The sequence below is a fragment of the Hemibagrus wyckioides genome, unplaced genomic scaffold (assembly GCF_019097595.1).
Source record: "Hemibagrus wyckioides isolate EC202008001 unplaced genomic scaffold, SWU_Hwy_1.0 Contig13, whole genome shotgun sequence".
NCBI lineage: Eukaryota > Metazoa > Chordata > Actinopteri > Siluriformes > Bagridae > Hemibagrus > Hemibagrus wyckioides.
This window is the reverse complement of record NW_026690773.1, coordinates 123,749-148,248: the sequence shown is the minus strand read 5'-3', so window position 1 is coordinate 148,248 and position 24,500 is coordinate 123,749. Positions and strand designations below refer to the sequence as shown.

Here is a 24,500-nt window from a genome sequence, read left to right as displayed (position 1 = left end):
TCTTTTTTGGTTTAATTGATTTATTTTGAAGATGAGAGCCCGATTAGTTTCTTTGTAGTTTCTGTAGTGTAGTGGTTATCACGTTCGCCTAACACGCGAAAGGCCCCCGGTTCGAAACCGGGCAGAAACAACCCAAGGCTTTTGAGCTTTGCTTCAGTATGCGTCCACTCGTCCTAATCGGCACCCTGAAGGTGACTGGAGCAGTTTCTCCACAATGGGATGCCTAGTTTGAAATGCGCTTTAGTGCATAGAAAATGAACAAGTGTATGCTTCAAATCAAGCAGCGCTTAGGGGCTTTTGCTGCAGGCCGCAAGCCATCACTTACACCGCAATTGGAAATCGGAAAGAGCTCTCACCAAAGAACTCTGGCCAAAGCCTGTCAAATGCAACTGGTGGACTTTGCCGTTCCGTTTTGACTTTCGAGACCGGGCAGAAACAAGCCTTGAGCTTTGCTCCAGTAAGAGCCCACTTGTCCTAATCAGGACCCTGAAGGTGACTAGAGCAGTTTCTCCACTATGTGGTGCCTAGCTTCAAATGGGCTTTAGTGCATGAACAAGTGTTTGCTTGTTCGAGTCGAGCAACAAGTAGGGCTGTTTTTTTTTTGGCCTCAGGCAGCAAGCAACCACTTAGAACACAAGTGGAAATCACTTGTGGAAAGACCTCTCACAAGCAGAGAAGCCTTCGTCACACTCTTGCCAAAGCCTGTTAAACGCAGCTGGCGGACTTTCCTGTTCCGTTTGCCTTTTCAAGGGCGGCCCTCGTACATTTGCCACGCTCCAACATGCGGCTTAAATGTAGTGCGTTGGCCGGGAATCGAATTAGACTCGAGTTTTGCGCTCTGTAGCACCCGTGCCTTGGGAACAAGCTGAAACTGAGATCCGGCCCCACTCCCACATAGTTTCTGTAGCGTGACTGTTTTCACGTTGTCTGCTCATTTGCACTGGCGAACAAAAGTCTTGATATTGTCTTTTTTTTGTTTTCTTTTTTGGTTTAATTGATTTATTTTGAAGATGAGAGCCCGAATAGCTTCTTTGTAGTTTCTGTAGTGTAGTGGTTATCACGTTCGCCTAACACGCGAAAGGCCCCCGGTTCGAAACCGGGCAGAAACAACCCAAGGCTTTTGAGCTTTGCTTCAGTATGCGTCCACTCGTCCTAATCGGCACCCTGAAGGTGACTGGAGCAGTTTCTCCACAATGGGATGCCTAGTTTGAAATGCGCTTTAGTGCATAGAAAATGAACAAGTGTATACTTCAAATCAAGCAGCGCTTAGGGGCTTTTGCTGCAGGCCGCAAGCCATCACTTACACCGCAATTGGAAATCGGAAAGAGCTCTCACCAAAGAACTCTGGCCAAAGCCTGTCAAATGCAACTGGTGGACTTTGCCGTTCCGTTTTGACTTTCGAGACCGGGCAGAAACAAGCCTTGAGCTTTGCTCCAGTAAGAGCCCACTTGTCCTAATCAGGACCCTGAAGGTGACTAGAGCAGTTTCTCCACTATGTGGTGCCTAGCTTCAAATGGGCTTTAGTGCATGAACAAGTGTTTGCTTGTTCGAGTCGAGCAACAAGTAGGGCTGTTTTTTTTTTGGCCTCAGGCAGCAAGCAACCACTTAGAACACAAGTGGAAATCACTTGTGGAAAGACCTCTCACAAGCAGAGAAGCCTTCGTCACACTCTTGCCAAAGCCTGTTAAACGCAGCTGGCGGACTTTCCTGTTCCGTTTGCCTTTTCAAGGGCGGCCCTCGTACATTTGCCACGCTCCAACATGCGGCTTAAATGTAGTGCGTTGGCCGGGAATCGAATTAGACTCGAGTTTTGCGCTCTGTAGCACCCGTGCCTTGGGAACAAGCTGAAACTGAGATCCGGCCCCACTCCCACATAGTTTCTGTAGCGTGACTGTTTTCACGTTGTCTGCTCATTTGCACTGGCGAACAAAAGTCTTGATATTGTCTTTTTTTTGTTTTCTTTTTTGGTTTAATTGATTTATTTTGAAGATGAGAGCCCGAATAGCTTCTTTGTAGTTTCTGTAGTGTAGCGGTTATCACGTTCGCCTAACACGCGAAAGGCCCCCGGTTCGAAACCGGGCAGAAACAACCCAAGGCTTTTGAGCTTTGCTTCAGTATGCGTCCACTCGTCCTAATCGGCACCCTGAAGGTGACTGGAGCAGTTTCTCCACAATGGGATGCCTAGTTTGAAATGCGCTTTAGTGCATAGAAAATGAACAAGTGTATACTTCAAATCAAGCAGCGCTTAGGGGCTTTTGCTGCAGGCCGCAAGCCATCACTTACACCGCAATTGGAAATCGGAAAGAGCTCTCACCAAAGAACTCTGGCCAAAGCCTGTCAAATGCAACTGGTGGACTTTGCCGTTCCGTTTTGACTTTCGAGACCGGGCAGAAACAAGCCTTGAGCTTTGCTCCAGTAAGAGCCCACTTGTCCTAATCAGGACCCTGAAGGTGACTAGAGCAGTTTCTCCACTATGAGGTGCCTAGCTTCAAATGGGCTTTAGTGCATGAACAAGTGTTTGCTTGTTCGAGTCGAGCAACAAGTAGGGCTGTTTTTTTTTGGCCTCAGGCAGCAAGCAACCACTTAGAACACAAGTGGAAATCACTTGTGGAAAGACCTCTCACAAGCAGAGAAGCCTTCGTCACACTCTTGCCAAAGCCTGTTAAACGCAGCTGGCGGACTTTCCTGTTCCGTTTGCCTTTTCAAGGGCGGCCCTCGTACATTTGCCACGCTCCAAAATGCGGCTTAAATGTAGTGCGTTGGCCGGGAATCGAATTAGACTCGAGTTTTGCGCTCTGTAGCACCCGTGCCTTGGGAACAAGCTGAAACTGAGATCCGGCCCCACTCCCACATAGTTTCTGTAGCGTGACTGTTTTCACGTTGTCTGCTCATTTGCACTGGCGAACAAAAGTCTTGATATTGTCTTTTTTGTGTTTTCTTTTTTGGTTTAATTGATTTATTTTGAAGATGAGAGCCCGAATAGCTTCTTTGTAGTTTCTGTAGTGTAGTGGTTATCATGTTCGCCTAACACGCGAAAGGCCCCCGGTTCGAAACCGGGCAGAAACAACCCAAGGCTTTTGAGCTTTGCTTCAGTATGCGTCCACTCGTCCTAATCGGCACCCTGAAGGTGACTGGAGCAGTTTCTCCACAATGGGATGCCTAGTTTGAAATGCGCTTTAGTGCATAGAAAATGAACAAGTGTATACTTCAAATCAAGCAGCGCTTAGGGGCTTTTGCTGCAGGCCGCAAGCCATCACTTACACCGCAATTGGAAATCGGAAAGAGCTCTCACCAAAGAACTCTGGCCAACGCCTGTCAAATGCAACTGGTGGACTTTGCCGTTCCGTTTTGACTTTCGAGACCGGGCAGAAACAAGCCTTGAGCTTTGCTCCAGTAAGAGCCCACTTGTCCTAATCAGGACCCTGAAGGTGACTAGAGCAGTTTCTCCACTATGTGGTGCCTAGCTTCAAATGGGCTTTAGTGCATGAACAAGTGTTTGCTTGTTCGAGTCGAGCAACAAGTAGGGCTGTTTTTTTTTGGCCTCAGGCAGCAAGCAACCACTTAGAACACAAGTGGAAATCACTTGTGGAAAGACCTCTCACAAGCAGAGAAGCCTTCATCACACTCTTGCCAAAGCCTGTTAAACGCAGCTGGCGGACTTTCCTGTTCCGTTTGCCTTTTCAAGGGCGGCCCTCGTACATTTGCCACGCTCCAACATGCGGCTTAAATGTAGTGCGTTGGCCGGGAATCGAATTAGACTCGAGTTTTGCGCTCTGTAGCACCCGTGCCTTGGGAACAAGCTGAAACTGAGATCCGGCCCCACTCCCACATAGTTTCTGTAGCGTGACTGTTTTCACGTTGTCTGCTCATTTGCACTGGCGAACAAAAGTCTTGATATTGTCTTTTTTTTGTTTTCTTTTTTGGTTTAATTGATTTATTTTGAAGATGAGAGCCCGAATAGCTTCTTTGTAGTTTCTGTAGTGTAGTGGTTATCACGTTCGCCTAACACGCGAAAGGCCCCCGGTTCGAAACCGGGCAGAAACAACCCAAGGCTTTTGAGCTTTGCTTCAGTATGCGTCCACTCGTCCTAATCGGCACCCTGAAGGTGACTGGAGCAGTTTCTCCACAATGGGATGCCTAGTTTGAAATGCGCTTTAGTGCATAGAAAATGAACAAGTGTATACTTCAAATCAAGCAGCGCTTAGGGGCTTTTGCTGCAGGCCGCAAGCCATCACTTACACCGCAATTGGAAATCGGAAAGAGCTCTCACCAAAGAACTCTGGCCAAAGCCTGTCAAATGCAACTGGTGGACTTTGCCGTTCCGTTTTGACTTTCGAGACCGGGCAGAAACAAGCCTTGAGCTTTGCTCCAGTAAGAGCCCACTTGTCCTAATCAGGACCCTGAAGGTGACTAGAGCAGTTTCTCCACTATGTGGTGCCTAGCTTCAAATGGGCTTTAGTGCATGAACAAGTGTTTGCTTGTTCGAATCGAGCAACAAGTAGGGCTGTTTTTTTTTTGGCCTCAGGCAGCAAGCAACCACTTAGAACACAAGTGGAAATCACTTGTGGAAAGACCTCTCACAAGCAGAGAAGCCTTCGTCACACTCTTGCCAAGCCTGCTAAACGCAGCTGGCAGACTTTCCTTTTCCGTTTGCCTTTTCAAGGGCGGCCCTCGTACATTTGCCACGCTCCAACATGCGGCTTAAATGTAGTGCGTTGGCCGGGAATCGAACCCGGGTCAACTGCTTGGAAGGCAGCTATGCTCACCACTATACCACCAACGCCTGAGGCCGCGCACTCATTACTCGATTGAAGGAACGCTTAAGCCTTTGCGTTGATCGATTATTTATTTATTTACTTACTTTGCGGTTCCCCCGCCGAAAGGAAACACTTTCCTTCACTTCTGTTTCTGTAGTGTAGCGGTTATCACGTTTGCCTCACACGCGAAAGGTCCCCGGTTCGAAACCGGGCAGAAACATCTTTTGGAGGTCAGGGGCTTGTGCTTTGCGTCGAATAAGACTCGAGTTTTGCGCTCTGTAGCACCCGTGCCTTGGGAACAAGCTGAAACTGAGATCCGGCCCCACTCCCACATAGTTTCTGTAGCGTGACTGTTTTCACGTTGTCTGCTCATTTGCACTGGCGAACAAAAGTCTTGATATTGTCTTTTTTTTGTTTTCTTTTTTGGTTTAATTGATTTATTTTGAAGATGAGAGCCCGAATAGCTTCTTTGTAGTTTCTGTAGTGTACTGGTTATCACGTTCGCCTAACACGCGAAAGGCCCCCGGTTCGAAACCGGGCAGAAACAACCCAAGGCTTTTGAGCTTTGCTTCAGTATGCGTCCACTCGTCCTAATCGGCACCCTGAAGGTGACTGGAGCAGTTTCTCCACAATGGGATGCCTAGTTTGAAATGCGCTTTAGTGCATAGAAAATGAACAAGTGTATACTTCAAATCAAGCAGCGCTTAGGGGCTTTTGCTGCAGGCCGCAAGCCATCACTTACACCGCAATTGGAAATCGGAAAGAGCTCTCACCAAAGAACTCTGGCCAAAGCCTGTCATATGCAACTGGTGGACTTTGCCGTTCCGTTTTGACTTTCGAGACCGGGCAGAAACAAGCCTTGAGCTTTGCTCCAGTAAGAGCCCACTTGTCCTAATCAGGACCCTGAAGGTGACTAGAGCAGTTTCTCCACTATGTGGTGCCTAGCTTCAAATGGGCTTTAGTGCATGAACAAGTGTTTGCTTGTTCGAGTCGAGCAACAAGTAGGGCTGTTTTTTTTGGCCTCAGGCAGCAAGCAACCACTTAGAACACAAGTGGAAATCACTTGTGGAAAGACCTCTCACAATCAGAGAAGCCTTCGTCACACTCTTGCCAAAGCCTGTTAAACGCAGCTGGCGGACTTTCCTGTTCCGTTTGCCTTTTCAATGGCGGCCCTCGTACATTTGCCACGCTCCAACATGCGGCTTAAATGTAGTGCGTTGGCCGGGAATCGAATTAGACTCGAGTTTTGCGCTCTGTAGCACCCGTGCCTTGGGAACAAGCTGAAACTGAGATCCGGCCCCACTCCCACATAGTTTCTGTAGCGTGACTGTTTTCACGTTGTCTGCTCATTTGCACTGGCGAACAAAAGTCTTGATATTGTCTTTTTTTTGTTTTCTTTTTTGGTTTAATTGATTTATTTTGAAGATGAGAGCCCGAATAGCTTCTTTGTAGTTTCTGTAGTGTAGCGGTTATCACGTTCGCCTAACACGCGAAAGGCCCCCGGTTCGAAACCGGGCAGAAACAACCCAAGGCTTTTGAGCTTTGCTTCAGTATGCGTCCACTCGTCCTAATCGGCACCCTGAAGGTGACTGGAGCAGTTTCTCCACAATGGGATGCCTAGTTTGAAATGCGCTTTAGTGCATAGAAAATGAACAAGTGTATACTTCAAATCAAGCAGCGCTCTCTGTGGACATTTGGTCATGGGTGCCACGCTTGTGCCTGACGAGGTGGCTGAGAGGTTAAGGTGATGGACTGCTATTCCATTGTGCTCTGCGCGTGTGGGTTCAAATCCCATCCTCATTGCTTGTGTGCCCTTTAACCTCCTCTTTACCACAACTCTTGCATGCGGAATGCTTCGGAGTGCTAGAGGGGATCGAGAAAAGCTAGCCCTGGGTCTATGTTTTTCGCAACCGTGGGCTGTATTTCCATGTTGGTTGGACACAGATGCTGTAAGGCTGACGGGTCGCCACTGGAGATCCATGCAGATCAATGCAGTGCACAGTCCCGAAGACAGCGGCCCGGATCGTGCACCTTTATATATCTCATCAAAACCAGGTGAAATATCTAATTGGTCTAGATTAACTGAGTGTGTTAAAGATATTAGAGATTGGATGACCGATAATTTCCTATTATTAAATTCTGACAAAACAGAGATATTACTTATTGGCCCAAAAACTAGTACACAGAAGCTCTCACAATTCAGCTTGCACCTAGAAGGATGCACTTTTACTACTAGCTCAACAGTGAAAGACCTGGGTGTAATATTAGACAGCAACTTATCCTTTGAAAACCATATTTACAATATCACAAAAACAGCCTTCTTCCATCTTAGAAATATTGCCAAGCTTAGGAACATTTTATCTGTATCTGATGCAGAAAAGCTAGTTCATGCATTCATGACCTCCAGACTGGACTACTGTAATGCATTACTAGGTGGTTGTCCTGCATCTTCAATAAACAAGCTACAGTTAGTCCAGAATGCAGCCGCCAGAGTTCTTACCAGATCAAGAAAATATGATCATATAACCCCAATATTATCATCCCTGCACTGGCTACCTGTTAAGTTTAGAATTGACTATAAACTAGCTCTACTCACATACAAGGCTCTAAATGGTTTAGCTCCCACCTATCTATCCAGTCTTCTAACACATTACAATCCACCACGCTCTTTAAGATCACAAAATTCTGGACTTCTAGTAGTTCCCAAAATATCAAAATCCACAAAAGGAGGTAGAGCGTTTCGTATTTAGCTCCAAAACTCTGGAATAGTCTTCCTGACTGTGTTCGGGGCTCAGACACAGTCTCCCAGTTTAAATATAGACTAAAGACTTATCTCTTTAGCCAGGCATACATCTAACACTTCCCATAACCTTGTGCTCCAGTACATCTGATTAAATGCACATTCAGCTAGTACTGCTAATATTATGAACAGCAGCTACGCTAATGCTGTTCCATTGTTTCCTTTCTTCTACCCATCCAGAGACTGTGCCGGCTCCAGTGGCATCCGGAGATGGACCAGCTCCAGCCGGGTTCTGCTTGTGAGGATTGGGATATTCAAGCAGCGCCATGGACAACAACCTCCTCATTGATTCACATAACACTATACACATGCTGTATCTACATCACACAATTGTCACACAAATGAGGATGGGTTCCCTTTTGAGTCTGGTTCCTCTCAAGGTTTCTTCCTCATACCATCTAAGGGAGTTTTCCTTGCCACAGTCGCCTCAGTCACCTCAGGCTTGCTCACTTGGGATAACATCTAGGACTGTTTGTCTGTTTGTCTGTTCATATGTTTGTTGTTTTCTTATGTGGTTTCTCATGTAAAGCTGCTTTGAGACAATGCTCTTTGTTAAAAGCGCTATACAAATAAAATTGAATTGAATTGAATTTATTGCAACAGACTGGGATGCAAGTTCATATCAGCAAACCTTGTCAACAAGAGCTTAAGCCTTTCAAACCTTTCCTGGGTTTGGATTTTGAATCACGTCTGATAATGGAAGCATGTGTGGTACAACCATTGCGACCGCCTGCCAGAGTGCCTCTCTTTCCAGACCTGGCAGGCCTCCCTTGACCACAGCCCCACAACCCTCCAAGTGCATGGGTAGCGTCGCCAAAAAAAACATGGTTATTAATTAATGTAATTAATTAACTGATTAAATATGATTGTGATAGTTAAAACTATTGATAAACTGAGGAAAATGAATTACCTGTAACTAGAGTGAGAATCAGTGGTATGTATCTCACTATGTACAGTAAGTTGTATAGTTGATCCATTTCTGAACACAGCTCTGTGAGGATTCTGTATAATAGTGCTGTATGTGCTGAACTTTACACGTCTCTAGAAGGACACACCCAGGAAGTGATGCAGTTTTAGTGTTATTTTGTACAGATCACTTCACACAGTGTCAGTGACAGAAATCTGGAGTCATTATGGCTGGTGTCGTATTTCAAGATTCATCATCTATACAATACTATAAGCCTTTATCTGTTTGTGTGGTTTTTAAATTATTTGTACATTTATAAATAATTATGATAATTTGCTGTGGAAAATCATAGGAAACTGATCCAGATTTAAACAAAATCTCTCATAAGTAAATTTGCTGTGTCTATAACCAAAAGGTAATTAAATTCAGTTCAATTCAATTCAGTTCGCTTCATTTTTATTTGTACAGCACTTTTAACAATGGACATTGTCTCAAAGCAGCTTTACAGAAATACAGAAATTCAGAATAGAAATTACAAAGTTGAAAATTAACTTTACCCCTAATGAGCAACTCTGAGGCAACAGCGGCAAGAAAAAACTCTGTGAGACGATATGAGGAAGACTCAAATGTGAACTCATCCTCATCTGGGTGATACCAGAGAGTGTGATTATGAATAAATTACCTTCTAATTGTATATTATCAAACATTAAAAGCAGCAGAGGAGATGATCAGATCCACTTGTTTAGTTTTATCATCAACTTTAGCAGACAGACGTGGTGGCATAGGGATTTACCTCCACATGGAGTGATGAAAAAAAGGAACTCAGGTTTAGATTTTGGATGTTGTTTGTACCGTTGTAGGCTGTTTACTGAACCACTGTCTTTGTTGCTGCAGGACAGAGTAACATCATCACCTTCATCTACAACTTTATGAGTGAAAAGTGGTTCTAATAAATCTGCCATGGAGTCACCTGTTATAGAGAAGAGAACATAATAATTTTTTAGTTTTGAGTTATATAACTCATATTCTATTTTTTCTTAACATCACACAGGCTAATTAATCATTAATTTATTATCTCCTTTCTGAAAAGATCAATGTTAACTTACCTAATGAAAGCCACAGACACATGAATATAACAGTGAACATGATGAATGGTGTTAGTAAAATGACAATATTCTGAGCTCTTTCTGTACTCTATTATATTAATATTTCAGAGGTTCATGTCTCCACAAAGTGTGACATTCTACATCCCACTCCCTGTATTCCAGAGAGAGGCTCCAGGTTGGAGCTTTAATTTTCAGAGGTAGTTACAGTGGGATTTGAACCTCCTTGGACCTCTGGAGAAACAAGCTTCCAAGCGAGAACCAAGCCGGCAGTGCAAGTTTCCATTAGTTTTGTCCCACCCACTCTATTCCATGTAAAACCAAGGCTCATCGGGGATTTGAACCCCAGACCTCTCGCACCCGAAGCAAGAATCATACCCCTAGACCAACGAGCCAGGTCGTCCCGGTCAGCTTGCTGTGTGCCAATGGAGGTTCACTGTACTCTGTAACTGTATGACCTTCCAGTTCATATGGACTGGGGTCCGAGTAAAAGGAACTCGGTTACACAAAGTCAAGTTAACAATAAAGCGAGGGCTCCTGTGGGATTTGAACCTTTTTGGAATGCAGACGCTAAGTGTGAACCAAGTAAGCAGCTCTTGCCATTGGGCCAAATATGTCATTAATCTCGGTGGACATGAAGATCAAAATCAATTCTTGTAGAACAAGCTTGCTTTAGTGTCAGGTGGAGGTTTCAGTATAGGTCAAGTTTACAGGATTGTAGCTTCTTTGCTGGAAACTGTACTGTTGCTCCAGTATAGCTTGGTGAATATTATGAGGCTTCAAGTAGTTTCTGTGATATTTGCAGTAAGTTTAAAAATGATTCCAGTTGGTAATAAAATTGAATTAGCTGGTTGCTAAAGAAACTCAGGTGGCTGGTGGGGTATGGTTTGGTAACTGTTACAAGGTCTCATCTGTTCGATAGGGTGACACTAGGAAGCTGTAATGGAGTCCCATGTGGTTGCTATGGATTTTAAAAAAATATTTTAGTATGATTTATGTCATTTACAGGGTTGTTACTGTAGTCTTAGATTTCTGTTCTTGGTGAACAGGAATGAAACCCCATGTGGTCTTTAGCTGTTGGAGCTCATCTACCTCAAGAATTGATTATGGAGCACTATTTCAGTAGAGCTTATTTATTTCCTGATTGTGTGATGGAAACTGTGTTTTTATTTTCCAGAGTTCTTATTCTTAGTTATACATACTTTCAGGTATCCTGTAATTCTCAAAAATATATTAAAGATCCTGCAAAGACACACATGATGAACACATTAAATCTCATGCTCAGTAAAATAAACAAACAAACAAGCAAACAAACAAACAAATAAATAAATAAAAATAAAACAAATCAGCTGCTTGTCAAAAGAGTTTACAATATCCAAATTTTCCAGCATGTGATCTTTACACTGTCATTAAGTAAATAAACCATCAAACCTGCCACTATTGTTTATGAGAACTGCACTTAATACTGCAGAGGGAGTGAACATGTGGCTTCTTCAAACACACACCTAACTTTTCTATCTGTATTTGGATTCACTTAGAATGTTTTGTCTATTCACTTCAAATAAAGTATTCATATATGGTTATATACATATATTTCTATTGGATCAATAACTCTTTTGTAGTGGTAGGCCTGCAGAGAGCAGAAAAGTTACAAAAAGAAATTAACTTTACATAATGGAGTCCTAATGGAGTTCTCTATTATCAAAGTCTTTCAGATTTAAACAGCTGTCATGTTACACAGGCATTCATAAGCTTACATAGGACCCGGAGAGCTCTGCTTTGATGGAGTCCCGATGAGAAGGAGTCCTCAGGAACCGAATCGGAGCCACGGAGGCCAGCTGTACGCCAACTGCATCCTGTTAAAAACGTAAAAAACAAAAAAATCTCTGTAATTCACTTATGGTGTTCTAGATGGCTACTTAATTTACACCTTAACACGAAGCAGGATGTAAGCCTAAACATGTCCTGTTCTCCAAAAAAGATGATGTACTGTACATTTCCTCCCGCCGCCCCATCATAAGTGCTTCTTCTCATCGCAGTTTCATAATAACACATCTAACATTCTGTCACGTTCCTTACAGTAAAAACAGCTTGAGTAAAATAAAGGAAAGGTTTGTTTACGGGTTAAAAGGTTTGCATTACTCATTACGATATTTATCTTAATGATGCTACCAAGTTAATTATCCAGGCTTGCTAACAGTGTAGATAAACCAGTGTTTTTTTCACCCACACCCAGAAATAGAGGATATTTAAAAAAAAGGGAGACATAAAAATACAAAAATTTCTTTTTTAACGCCGAAACGTTAATGAACCTGTGAGTTTGTAAACTAGTTAAGCTGATAATAAACAGACAAATATTAGCATTAGTTAGCATTATCTAGCATTAGCATTAGCTTGTGTAAATTCACCGTACACGGTGACTGATTAAAGTCTCAAAAACCTCCTGTCCCAGTCCATCATCCGAAATCTAAATATTATACGGAATAATTATTAAAACCTTCACCCGAGTTCAGCAAGCTTTACACTCTATATGATATTGTGTAAATGAAATGATTAGCGAGGTTCGCTAGCTAGATAACATACATCTGTAACCAAGTCCTGTAATTCGCAGCAAACCTTTTACATTTCCCTGGACAAGCACACTCCACAACTCCTGACACTTTTCAGAGCTAAGGCATCGAAGGATGGTACCATTGGCAACCAGATGGCTAAAATATTAAAAGACTATCATGAACAAGTAAGTGGAATTCCCATTGAACATACTCAAGGGCTGTACAGGTTAAAAACATTATCAATAATTAAAATCAGTTAAATATAATAATGATGAATGTTTTCAGTTGCCAGAAAAGACAAAAACATGAAGGCATTCTAAAACAGTAGTCTATACAAACAAATTAAATAAATTACACAAAGTAGTGTAGAATAACATGCAAGTAAGTGAATGATGACAATTTTTGTGTGTGGATGAACTAATCCTTAAAATGTGCTTGTGCTGTTATTAAACTGCCTAAAGGAATTTGCCTGTTATGTGGATTAGTAAGAAAGTGCCAGGTAATAACTAGTGCTGTTACATGTTGTAGCTAGGTTTGCAGTGTTAGAATGTTGTCTCATCATTAATCATGTTAATAAATTCAAAATGTTGCTTAGTTGGGAATTAAAAGTATGGTCATTTTTTGTTTTGTCTTTAAGGATCAGGATGACATCAGTGTCATTGGAACTCTTGTCCTGGCTGGACTGCCGCTTTACTTGAAGGAAGACTCGTCAGATGTTTTCAAGACACACACGGTAAGGCTCATCAGGACTACTTTCTGAAACATTTTGATCTTTTTGTCGACATCGAAAAAAATACAGCTAGAGTAGCTGTACAGTTGATCATTTCAGTAATCTTAAAGGAAAGGTTTACTCAAATGATGATTATATAATTCATTTACTCACCCTCGTGTAATTCCATTAGATTTTTGTTAAAGGTACGTTTAAATCTTTTTCTCTCCTTTTGTCTGTCCAATTAAAGGCAATCTGTATTTTCAAGCTTCAAAAATTACTTTGATTTAGACTTTACTAAAATATTAACATGGTTCAACACACACATTAAACACATTATCTAAATATAATATCTAAATTTGATGTGCATTGTTTTCTGTATGTTTATATCATTGTCATATGTAAAGCTCATACTCCAAAGTCATGAACATGATCTGCACTATTTGCAGAGGCTTGTTATGTTGTAATTATAAGGTTTAGTTCATTCTAATGGGAACCACTGGTATTAATTTTGTTTTGCCTCTTTGTTTATTTGTTTGTATGTCTTGATTGTTCTTGAAGATGACATGGTAATGTCTTCAAAATCCTGGGTCAGTGCTCTGATGCTGCTTTTTGGGCTGCTTTATGCCCTTCATATCAGCTACCCCAAGAAGCTGACTTTTTTTTTTTTGGTTCCTGCAACCAAGGAAAGTTAGATTTTGCTTAGTCTTTAAATCTGTTTGTGTTCAGGTAACAGATGTAATTAAGTCCAAATAACTTTTTAGCTACACAAATGGTTTGAGGAAACCGATTGCCTTAAATGGTTTGAGTTGACTGAACTCAAATTAATCAAGACTAACTTCATCAGTTTGTGTTCCGTCAACTCAAACCATTTAAGGCCATCGATTTCCTCAAACCATTTAAGTAACTATATATATATATATATACTTTACTACTTTTTTATTTATTGATTTATACCACAGAATTACCACAAACATTGTTTGTGTCTGTGGTTCTCTGATAACAGGTTGGTAAAGGAAGGATCTTTGATGTGGTTTTAGAATCTTCATTTATACTGGTTTATACGTTTTATTAATATTGACTTAAGAAATAAAGAAATGACTGGATGAATAATAAAAAACATGGTTATTAATTAATGCAACTAATTAACTCATTAAATATGATTGTAAGAATTAAAACTTTTGGTAAACTGATTAAAATGAATTACCTGTAACTAGAGTGAGAATCAGTGCATCTGACTTCACCTCTTAAACATATCTTTTGGAGTTAGAGGTCAGGGCTGTGTCTCAAAAGACACAATAACTTACAATACTTTAACCTTTCATACTAACTTTTTAAACTTTTTAACCATGAAGTTATGACATTGAAAACTCACAGCTGAAAATGTTAAATATGAATTCCACACGTTTACTTTCTTTGTTGCTTGTTTTAATCTGCTTCTGAGAGAAATTCCGTTTCCAAGCACGTCATTTAATGTGTTTGACTTCATGCAACAGTATTAAACTCATGCAATATACTGTAGGGATTAAGTTGTAATGTTTTATTTATAAGGCCATATACATCAACGTGTTTGGAGTAATGTTCAAAGCAGATAAGTTATACCTACCTTATTATTAAAACAGATGGATGTGCATGCAATGAGTCAAGTTTCATTTTTATGCACTTTTATGCATATGCATAAGTCGTTTTATTAATACCTTAATTTCACTATACACAAATAGGCCATTATTCTCAAAATATCACGAATTTAATCCCGTATTGCTATGAATCTCGTGATTTTTACGTTATTCTCATAGTGTTAACTTTATTCGCGAAATATTACTACTTTGTCACAATTTTATTTAGTTTGACTTTTTTTCTGGAATAACTACCAGTTAAATTTTGCATTATAATGACTTTAATCTGAAGAGGTTTTCCATTTTAATTTTTATCTTTGCACAGGCATCTTTAAAGTTGAACAAAAACAAGTTCTGTGCAAATGGCAGGACAACACCAGCGCAATTAAGTATTTACAAAGCACATAAAATACTTCGCAGCTTTACACTCACACAGTCACGGGTAAATTATTTCTAAAGCACATTTCAATTCAACCTTAGTTTGCCAAAGTGCTGAACAAAAATAAAGGGAATAAAAATAAAAAGGATGAAAGCAGGAAAACACATACACATTTACAAACAATTAACAGCAGAAGAAAAGAGATGCGTTTTTAACATCGATTTGAATTCAGCTAACGTGGAAGCAGTTCTAATGGGTGATGGCAGGCTGTTCCACAGCTTAGGACCAGCTACTGCGAAGGCTCTGTCTCCCCTGCGTTACAGGCGAGACCATGGTATTCACAAAAGATGACCATCTTGGGATCTAAGTGACCGAGCAGGATTGTAAGTGGTGAGTAAATCGGAGAGATATCTTGGAGCTAAGTTGTTAAGAGCTTTATAGACAAATGACAGAATTTTGTAATCAATTCGATATCAGACTGGCAGCCAGTGCAGGGAGCGTAACATTGGTGTGATATGGTCTCGTTTGCAGCTACCTGTGTTTGCAGACACCAGAGCATGCAATGCATACCAGTTACTCTGATTTGGAATAAATTAGCCTGCATTAAGCTTTCAGTAAATGAACAATTATGCAGTGTCATGTGAGTTTAAATTGGGAGTGAGCAGAAACAAAGTAGCTTGAAGACAACTGTCATGTAACAAAGACTCTTTTTCACTGACCTTTTTCTTCTATAAGAATCCGTCATTGTTGTGATATGCTAATTAGGACATGTGGAAGTGTCACGTGACTTTCTGCGCTCCTCCTGTCTCATTAGCACACGAAAAACTTTTTTAAGAATTCAGTTTTATTTTATTGTACAATAACACTTTGGGGGATTTGATGTTATTGATGTTATTATTCTTTCTTTCTGCTTTGTGTAGGTCTATTTTGAGAATTTATATTACTTTAAACCATGCAAAACATTTAAAAGATAATTCTGTCTTTACTCCACACTTTTTACCAGAGTCTCTGCTTGCACTCCATTACATGACAAGAGCATATCTGATAATCTGTGGTCTCTGTGTTTGGAACAGTGTTCAGAGTTCAGATTGAATTGAATTGATGTTTCTCACACTGAACACTGTGCAAAAGATCAGAAAACTAATGATGCACTAATAAATAAGGCAGTTCTAGTCACTTGTGTAAAAATACCAGGAATTGTTCTGTAGTGGTTATACCATCTGTAGAGATAATGCTATGTGGAGAGCAGGTTTCCTGTGTAATGCTTTAACACAAACAGATTAAAGTACACACATAAAATGAAGCAACAAAACTTTAAATCACACACATTGCAGTGTTAAATTTCAGATATACTCCATCACAGCAGAAGTGACAAAGCATGTGAGGTCTAATTCTTATTTCCTGTGAAGCCTAAAACTCATTCCTTAGTTCTGGAGGTTTTTCTCATTACCTCGTTGCTGGTCTGTGTGATTGGTGTTAGATGATATATACAGTTCAAGGTGATAAATGTGGAGCCATGCCTTGTCTTTAATGCACTTCTAATTTAATTATAAATTTCACTTAGGAGTAAAGGATTGTCACCAGCAGAACTGCCTTCAGTATAACAAAACTGTGTCAATGTTTTTGTACAGTGCAGCTGGATTTCCTGTCACTGTGGGCGCCAGAGCACAGTAATATAGTGCAGAGTCTGATACAGCAGCAGAGGAGATGATCAGATCCACTTTCTTATCTTTAAGTGTAGCATTCATTCTTGGGGGACGGTTTTCACTTAGATCTCCATTTTTGTAAATATAAAGAAGGAACTCAGGTTTAGATTTTGGATATTGTCTGTACCACTGCAGAGAGTTGCTTGCTGTAAGACTGTTTGTTTCATATTCACAGGACAGAGTAACATCATCACCTTCATCTACAACATTCTGAGTGGAAAGTGGCTTTATTGAATCTGCCATGGAGTCACCTGTCATAGAGAAGAGAACATAAAGTTTTACACAATCAAGCCAGAATTACACACAGAAATCATGCTTTCTATAACACCAGACAATTAATAAACAATACATAATATCTAAACTAACAAAAGGTGTTAACTCACCTAGTGAAAGCCACAGACACATGAATATAACAGTGAACATGATGACTGGTTTTAGCTGAATGAAAAAGCTCTTTCTGTACTCTAATATATTACCATGATAAATGTTCAGGAAGCTCCACCCCCCAGCATCACATGACAGTGTCTCCAGTGTTGACGACAGTGAAACATCCTGGCTTTACATTAAGCCTTGTTTCCCAAACAAGGCTTAATGTAAAGCCAGGATGTTTCACTGTCATCTGTGCTGTGCTGAAACTGTTTACATTGTAAACAAACAAAAACTGACAGCAGGAAAAAATTCTACTTTATAAAAATGTTGTAATAATTAAAATGAGTAAATATTTTTGTTTTTTAAATATATATATATATATATTTTGTAAGTGGTGTTTGGATATTAGGGTACTTGATTGTTGTGATAAAGCATATTTATTGAATAGAATTACATTTCATAAGGTGGTATTTCATGAGGTGTGGAACAAACCAGGTTCTTTTCTTTCTCTTATCTATTATTCTTTATTGCCATTTAACTCATTGCTTAATAAAACCACTTTGTAAAACTAGTTGACTTCATCTCATATCTGCTGATTGGTCATTTAAACATGAAACTGTGTTTATAAAGAAAGGGTGGAGTATTTACCTTATCCTATGATAAGAGAATCTGTCCAGATCCCATTTTATTCAATGCAGCTGTAATATGATGTAATAATAATAAAAATATAATACCAATTTACACCAATCAGGCATAACATTATGACCAGTGACAGGTGAAGAGAATGACATTGATGATCTCCTCCTCATGGCACCTGTTAGTGGGTTGGATATATTAGGCCCCAAGTGAACATTTTGAACAAGTTAATGTGTTAGAAGCAGGAAAAATGGGCAAGCATGAGGCCAAATTTTGATGGCTGGATGACTGGATTAGAGCATCTCCAAAACTGCAGCTCTTGTGGGGTGTTCCCGGTCTGCAGTGGTCAGTATCTATCAAAAGTGGTCCAAGCAAGGAAGAGTGGTAAACCGGCGACAGTGTCATGGGCGGCCAAGGCTTATTGATGCACGTGGGGAGCGAAGGTTGGCCCGTGTGATCCGATCCAACAGATGAGCTACTGTTACTCAAGTTGCTGAAGAAGTTAATACTGATTCTGATAGAAAGGTGTCAGAATACACAGTGCATGATGGGCTTTTTTGGCAAAAAAAGGAGCACCAACACAATATTAAGCAGCTGGTCATAATGTTATGCCTGATCAGTGTAGGTCACACATTTGTAATGAAATTGTACATATAGGCCTACTGTACCTATAGGCCTAGTACTGTGTATGTAGGATTAAACAACAGATAGAGTCGATATTATTTTGCAAAGAAGTATTTATAATCACAGAAGTCTACATTCTTGGGGATGTGAGCAGGGTCCTTGTATTTGGCCCACAATAAGATAACTCACTACGCCATCTTCTGGAGAAAAGAGAAAAACTTTAACAAACAAGTCTTTTTTCTTTAAATTCACAAATTAGAACAACAAATAGTCATTTCTGAACTTCTGCACAGAGCCTCAGCTGCTTTCATTAAATTCAGAATTGGCTCTGTGGACATTTCTGAAAAACTCTAATCTAATGTAACTGAGTAAACTAGGGAAATACAGTATCTTTTAAAACAACAATATTTTTCCCAAATCAACAAACTGTTGTTTAGAGAAAAAAGCAATTATTATTATTATTATTATTATTATTATTATTATTGTTGTTGTTGTTGTTGTTGTTATTATTAATAATAATAATAATTATTATTATTATTATTGCTTCAATTACAAGCAAACAAAACAAGGTACATACTCAAGTTACACAATATGACGATATATAGCCAGCAATAGGTTGAACAAACCATTAACAAAGCTGATTAAATATCATAATATCATCAAAAATGAATAAACAGATAAAAATAAATGACCTGTAACTAGAGTGAGAATCAGTGGTATGTATCTCACTATGTACAGTAAGTTGTATAGTTGATCCATTTCTGAACACAGCTCTGTGAGGATTCTGTATAATAGTGCTGTATGTGCTGAACTTTACACGTCTCTAGAAGGCCACACCCAGGAAGTGATGCTGTTGTAGTATAACTTTGTACAGATCATCACTTCACACAGTTTCAGTGACAGAAAACTAGAGTCATTAATGTAGCTGTGTTGTATTTTAAGATTTATCATCTATACAATACTATAAGCCTTTACTTGTTTATGTGGTGTTTACATTATTTGAAAACTATAAACAATTATGATATTTTGCTGTTAATCTGTAAATGTGATAAATAGGCTCATTGGCCACTACATCAAGATATTTGTATGAAAAGTAAATGCAAACTTTTTATAATAATGATCATAGAACAACAGAACCAGATTCGTATAAAATCTCTCTTTACACATACATTTGCCCAATAGGTAAGTATAGGAAAGCTGATTAGTGTAATTATATCTAAATAATAATTTCATGTCATTGCTTATTCACAATTACTATCATTAATTAATCTTTAAATTTATATAGCCTTTCTTCAAAGCTAAGTAATAAAATATTGGTACTCAAAATTGACATAGTTGCTAAAAATCCAAAACAATCCCTTTATATACCTGTGTGTTCACAGTTTAGGATGAGAAGTAAATATCTATTCTACTTTGAAGGTGCTGATAGTAAGAAATAAAAGACCAAAATTATTTAATTATTGTTCATAACATACAATAAGTTAAATCTGGAGACACAGCACAGAGACATTAACTTATTATTTTTTTTCCTTCAGCTAGAGTTTATAATGTGTAGACAGTAAACACAAATTTGATATCAACTGATACTACAAATGCACTAGCCTCTGTTTTATATATATTACACAGTAGCTACTGAACCCCTTCTAAAAGTAATTAATTCTTCTCTAAGCACTGGCTATGTGCCTAAATCTTTTAAGCTAGCAGTTATCAAACCCTTGATTAAAAAACCGGACCTCGACCCCTGCCAGCTGTCTAACTATAGACCGATATCAAACCTGCCCTTTATCTCCAAGATCCTAGAAAAGGCTGTAGCACAGCAGTTATGTTCATACCTGCATAGAAATAACATTTATGAAATGTATCAGTCAGGATTTAGACCTCATCATAGCACAGAGACAGCACTGGTTAAAGTAATAAATGACCTGTTACTGGCTTCTGATCAGGGTTGTGTCTCCCTACTGGTGTTACTCGATCTTAGTGCAGCTTTTGACTCCACTGACCACACTGTTCTACTTGATAGACTAGAACATGTTGTTGGTGTTAAAGGAACAGCCCTCTCCTGGCTCAGGTCTTATTTGACTGACCGTTATCAGTTTGTAGATCTAGATGGTGACTTCTCCATGCATACCAAGGTTATGTTCTGTGTTCCACAAGGTTCTGTCTTAGGCCCACTGCTTTTCTCCCTATATATGTTACCCCTTGGTGCAATTATTCGTAAACATGGTATTAGCTTCCACTGTTATGCAGATGACACACAGCTATATGTTTCAGCTAAATCAGATGAGAGACACCAGCTTATTAAGACAGAAGAATGTGTAAAGGACATTAGACATTGGATGGCCACTAACTTCCTCTTGCTTAATTCGGACAAGACAGAGGTGCTTGTACTAGGACCACAGGCAGTTAGAAGTGAGCTTTCTGATTACAGAGTAATGGTGGATGGTCTTTTGGTTTCATCTTGTCCAGCAGTAAAAGATCTTGGTGTGATTATTGACTCTGGTCTTTCGTTTGAAGCTCATGTAGATAATATCACTCGGGTAGCCTTCTTCCATCTTAGGAATATTGCTAAGATGAGAAATATGTTGTCGCGTCATGATGCAGAAAAATTAGTTCATGCTTTTGTTACCTCTAGGTTGGATTATTGTAATGTCTTACTGTCTGGATGTTCCAGTAGGAGCATACACAAGCTCCAGTTAGTCCAGAATGCAGCAGCTAGAGTCCTAACCAGAACCAGAAGATATGAACACATCACTCCTATTTTAGCCACACTGCATTGGCTCCCAGTCAAATTTCACATTGATTATAAAATACTGTTACTAACCTATAAAGCACTAAATGGTCTCGCGCCACAGTACCTGAGCGATCTTTTAGTCTTTTATGATCCGCCACGCCTACTCCGATCAAAGGGTGCTGGTTACTTGGTAGTACCTCAAGTAGCAAAGGCTACAGCAGGGGGCAGAGCTTTCTCCTTCAAAGCCCCACAGTTATGGAACAGCCTTCCAATTAGTGTTCGGGATTCAGACACAGTCTCAGTGTTTAAGTCTAGGCTGAAGACACATTTGTTTAGTCAAGCTTTTAATGTATAGTTTTCTTAGGTAAAGGAGCAGATCTGGAAGGTTCATGGGCATAGAGTGTTTGGTGTACTGGGATTTATTGGATGCTGTCATCTTACCACCCTCGCAAGTCGCTCAGGTTTGCTGACTGTGAAGTGGTTGGATGCTTTATGTCCCGGGAAGCCTTCATGTCTGTGACCTTCTGGCTCTCCTTTTTAGTTATGCTGTCATAGTTAGTCTTGCCGGAGTCCCTGCCTGCACTTTACATTTAATTCTACACTGTCTTTAAGCATCACATGATCAGAAACTTAATATCTTTCTCTTTCTCTCTCTACCTTCTCTGTCGAGCTATACACCCCACTCCTGAGCTCCCAGTGTTTGTCAGTTTCCAGTGTGACCACTGCCCTACCCCTGGTCGGAGTCTCGCCGCTTGATGGTGCCCACTGATGCTGTGGATGGATCTGTGTGGACCAGGAGACAGCCATGCACACAGCCACTTGGGGACTTTCGCACCATCACAGATTTGCCATTTCATCTGTCAGCCCGTGACAGCAAAGAACTAGTGTTTCTAATGACCTTAGAAACTACAATGACCTAATAGTTCCTCATGGTCATTGATTGCTGTTGTAGAAAGGACATTAATCAGCTACAGTTACATTATTTACTCTTTAGTGTCACCCGATTGAGGATGGGTTCCCTTCTGAGCTTGGTTCCTCTCAAGGTTTCTTCCTTTCCATCCCAGGGAGTTTTTCCTTGCCACCTTCGCCGTCGCCACAGGCTTGCTCATTAGGGATAAAATAGTCTAATTATAGAATTTAATAATTTATTCTTATTTCTAGTTAATTAGTTATTTTTATTTTTTATTTTTTATTATTATTTTTCATTTTCCCCTCCTTTTTCTCTGTTTTCTTCTCTTGTAAAGCTGCTTTGAGACAATGTTCATTGTAAAAGGCGCTATACAAAATAAACTGAATTGAATTGAATTGAATTAACTAATGAAAATGAATTACCTGTAACTAGAGTGAGAATCAGTGGTATGTATCTCACTATGTACAGTAAGTTGTATAGTTGATCCATTTCTGAACACAGCTCTGTGAGGATTCTGTATAATAGTGCTGTATGTGCTGAACTTTACACGTCTCTAGAAGGACACACCCAGGAAGTGATGCTGTTGGAGCATAATTTTACACAGATCATCACTTCACAGTATCAGTGACAGTGAACTGAGTCACTAATACAACACAGAACTATTCCACTGTTGCTGATCAAACCACTGCATTTATACATTATTATGATTTTTTGCTGTGGAACTGCATATGTGATGAATAAGCTCACTGGCCACTACATCAAGCTTTTATATGAAAAATGAATGCAAAATTTCCATAGTGATCATCATAGGAAACTAGATCTAGATTTAAACAAAATCTCTCATGAGTAAATTTGCTGTGTCTATTTCCAAAAGGAATTAAATTCAATTCACTTCATTTTTATTTCTACATCACTTTTAACAATGGACATTGTCTCAAAGCAGCTTTACAGAAATACAGAAATTCAGAATAGAAATTACAAAGTTGAAAATTAACTTTATTTATAATGAGTAAGTGTGAAGCAATGGTGGCAAGAAAAAACTCCCTGAGATGATTTGAGGAAGACCCAAAAGGAAACCCATCCTCCTCTGGGTGACACCAGAAAGTGTGATTATAAATACATTAACTTTTACAAGTGTATATATAGTCAAACATTTAACATGCAAATCAAATCAATTGCATATATCAATTAATTGATGTGGATATGTAAGATACACAGAGAGAGTCCAACATCTAGGATCTAGCATTCTCTCACTGTGGCCTTAGTACAGAACCAACCCAGCCACTGGGATCAGCTAAACCAACCCTAATGGGATCAGCTTAAAGAGGAAAAAACAGTAGTATATTTGCCTTCAGTGTAGTTAAACTGTGTGAAAGTTTTTGTACAGTGCAGCTGGATTTCCTGTCACTGTGGGCTGCAGAGCACAGTAGTATAGTGCAGAGTCTGATACAGCAGCAGAGGAGATGATCAGATCCACTTGTTTATCATCAATTTTAGCAGACATTCTAGGGTCAGTGTTGGAAATTAGCTCTCCACTTTGAAGAATATTAAGAATGAACTCAGGGTTAGATGTTGGATATTGCCTGTACCAGTGCAGGTTGTTGCTTCCTGAAACAGCACTGAATTTGTAGCTGCAGGACAGAGTAATATTGTCACCTTCATCCACAACATTATGAGTTGAAAGTGGCTCTATTGAATCTGCCATGGAGTCACCTGTCATAGACAAATGAACATAATGTCAGTGACATATGTGTGGATCAAGCCAGTGTTATGTAAGTCTCACATTCTGCTTTTTCTCATCACCACACAGACTATTTAACCATTAATTCAACTTTTAATATTTATGCAATAGAAATGTCAATGTTAACTCACCTAGTGGAAGCCACAGAGACACGAATATAACAGTAAACATGATGAATGGTTTTAGCTGAATGTAAATATTCTGAGGTCTTTATGTACTCTGATATGATCATAAATGTTCATGAAGCTCCACCCCACAGCATCACATGACACCAATGTTACTGACAGATTGTTGATTCTTACTGAAACATTGTTGCTTGTGGGGAATCTTTCCACATTGTATTCAACTGCAGACTACAAGCTGGATAATTACGTATTTAATTAATGTCACAAAAGGCAGATGCAAGTGTATACACTTTATTTTTATTTATAAAGTATATAACCAAAAAAGGACTATGGTTACACACAACAAATACAACTAGAAGTCATTTTTTATTCACAAAGCATAAAAACAAATAGCAGTTTGAGAACATTACTTTATTCCCCTGAACTCCTGAATTTGTAAAGCTTCAGCTGCTTAACTTGAGCTTGCTTCAGCTTCTAACTGTCCTCACAGTCAGACATTTCAGAAGTGAATGTAAACATGTAAATAGCTCCATCTTGTGAGAAAAGCATGGCTCTGCTCCAGTCATGTGTAGTGCTTTTTGTACAGTGTGGTTGGGCAGCAACAGTAAAGAAAAGCAAGAAGAGGAGTAACATTGTTATCCTGAGTGTTTAGTTCAGGTCTCTAGCTTTAGAAATAATTGCCATTGTTTTGTATGTGAAATGTGTCTCTGATGTCTTCACATATAGCTCCACCCACTCAGATTTATTCATATTCATGACAATGCTGCTTCAGCTCAGGTCAACTATTAATGTACTATGGATTACATTTTTTTTCTTTTCATTTTATTTTTTGTCT

The 24,500-nt window shown here is 39.6% G+C and overlaps 10 non-coding genes across 10 annotated transcripts; 8 read left to right on the top strand and 2 right to left on the bottom strand.

The window, feature by feature from the left end:
• The first annotated feature begins 57 nt into the window (after positions 1–57).
• Positions 58–130, top strand: trnav-aac (transfer RNA valine (anticodon AAC)). The gene has a single exon. It is a non-coding gene; the product is annotated as a tRNA-Val (tRNA).
• A 906-nt stretch (positions 131–1,036) lies between these two features.
• Positions 1,037–1,109, top strand: trnav-aac (transfer RNA valine (anticodon AAC)). Its single transcript has one exon. It is a non-coding gene; the product is annotated as a tRNA-Val (tRNA).
• Positions 1,110–2,015: 906 nt separating this feature from the next.
• On the top strand, positions 2,016–2,088 carry trnav-aac (transfer RNA valine (anticodon AAC)). Its single transcript has one exon. It is a non-coding gene; the product is annotated as a tRNA-Val (tRNA).
• Positions 2,089–2,993: 905 nt separating this feature from the next.
• On the top strand, positions 2,994–3,066 carry trnav-aac (transfer RNA valine (anticodon AAC)). Its single transcript has one exon. It is a non-coding gene; the product is annotated as a tRNA-Val (tRNA).
• A 905-nt stretch (positions 3,067–3,971) lies between these two features.
• On the top strand, positions 3,972–4,044 carry trnav-aac (transfer RNA valine (anticodon AAC)). The gene has a single exon. It is a non-coding gene; the product is annotated as a tRNA-Val (tRNA).
• Positions 4,045–4,711: 667 nt separating this feature from the next.
• On the bottom strand, positions 4,712–4,783 carry trnag-ucc (transfer RNA glycine (anticodon UCC)). The gene has a single exon. It is a non-coding gene; the product is annotated as a tRNA-Gly (tRNA).
• Positions 4,784–4,904: 121 nt separating this feature from the next.
• Positions 4,905–4,977, top strand: trnav-cac (transfer RNA valine (anticodon CAC)). The gene has a single exon. It is a non-coding gene; the product is annotated as a tRNA-Val (tRNA).
• A 254-nt stretch (positions 4,978–5,231) lies between these two features.
• On the top strand, positions 5,232–5,304 carry trnav-aac (transfer RNA valine (anticodon AAC)). Its single transcript has one exon. It is a non-coding gene; the product is annotated as a tRNA-Val (tRNA).
• Positions 5,305–6,208: 904 nt separating this feature from the next.
• Positions 6,209–6,281, top strand: trnav-aac (transfer RNA valine (anticodon AAC)). Its single transcript has one exon. It is a non-coding gene; the product is annotated as a tRNA-Val (tRNA).
• Positions 6,282–9,890: 3,609 nt separating this feature from the next.
• Positions 9,891–9,962, bottom strand: trnap-cgg (transfer RNA proline (anticodon CGG)). The gene has a single exon. It is a non-coding gene; the product is annotated as a tRNA-Pro (tRNA).
• Between the last annotated feature and the right edge of the window lie 14,538 nt (positions 9,963–24,500).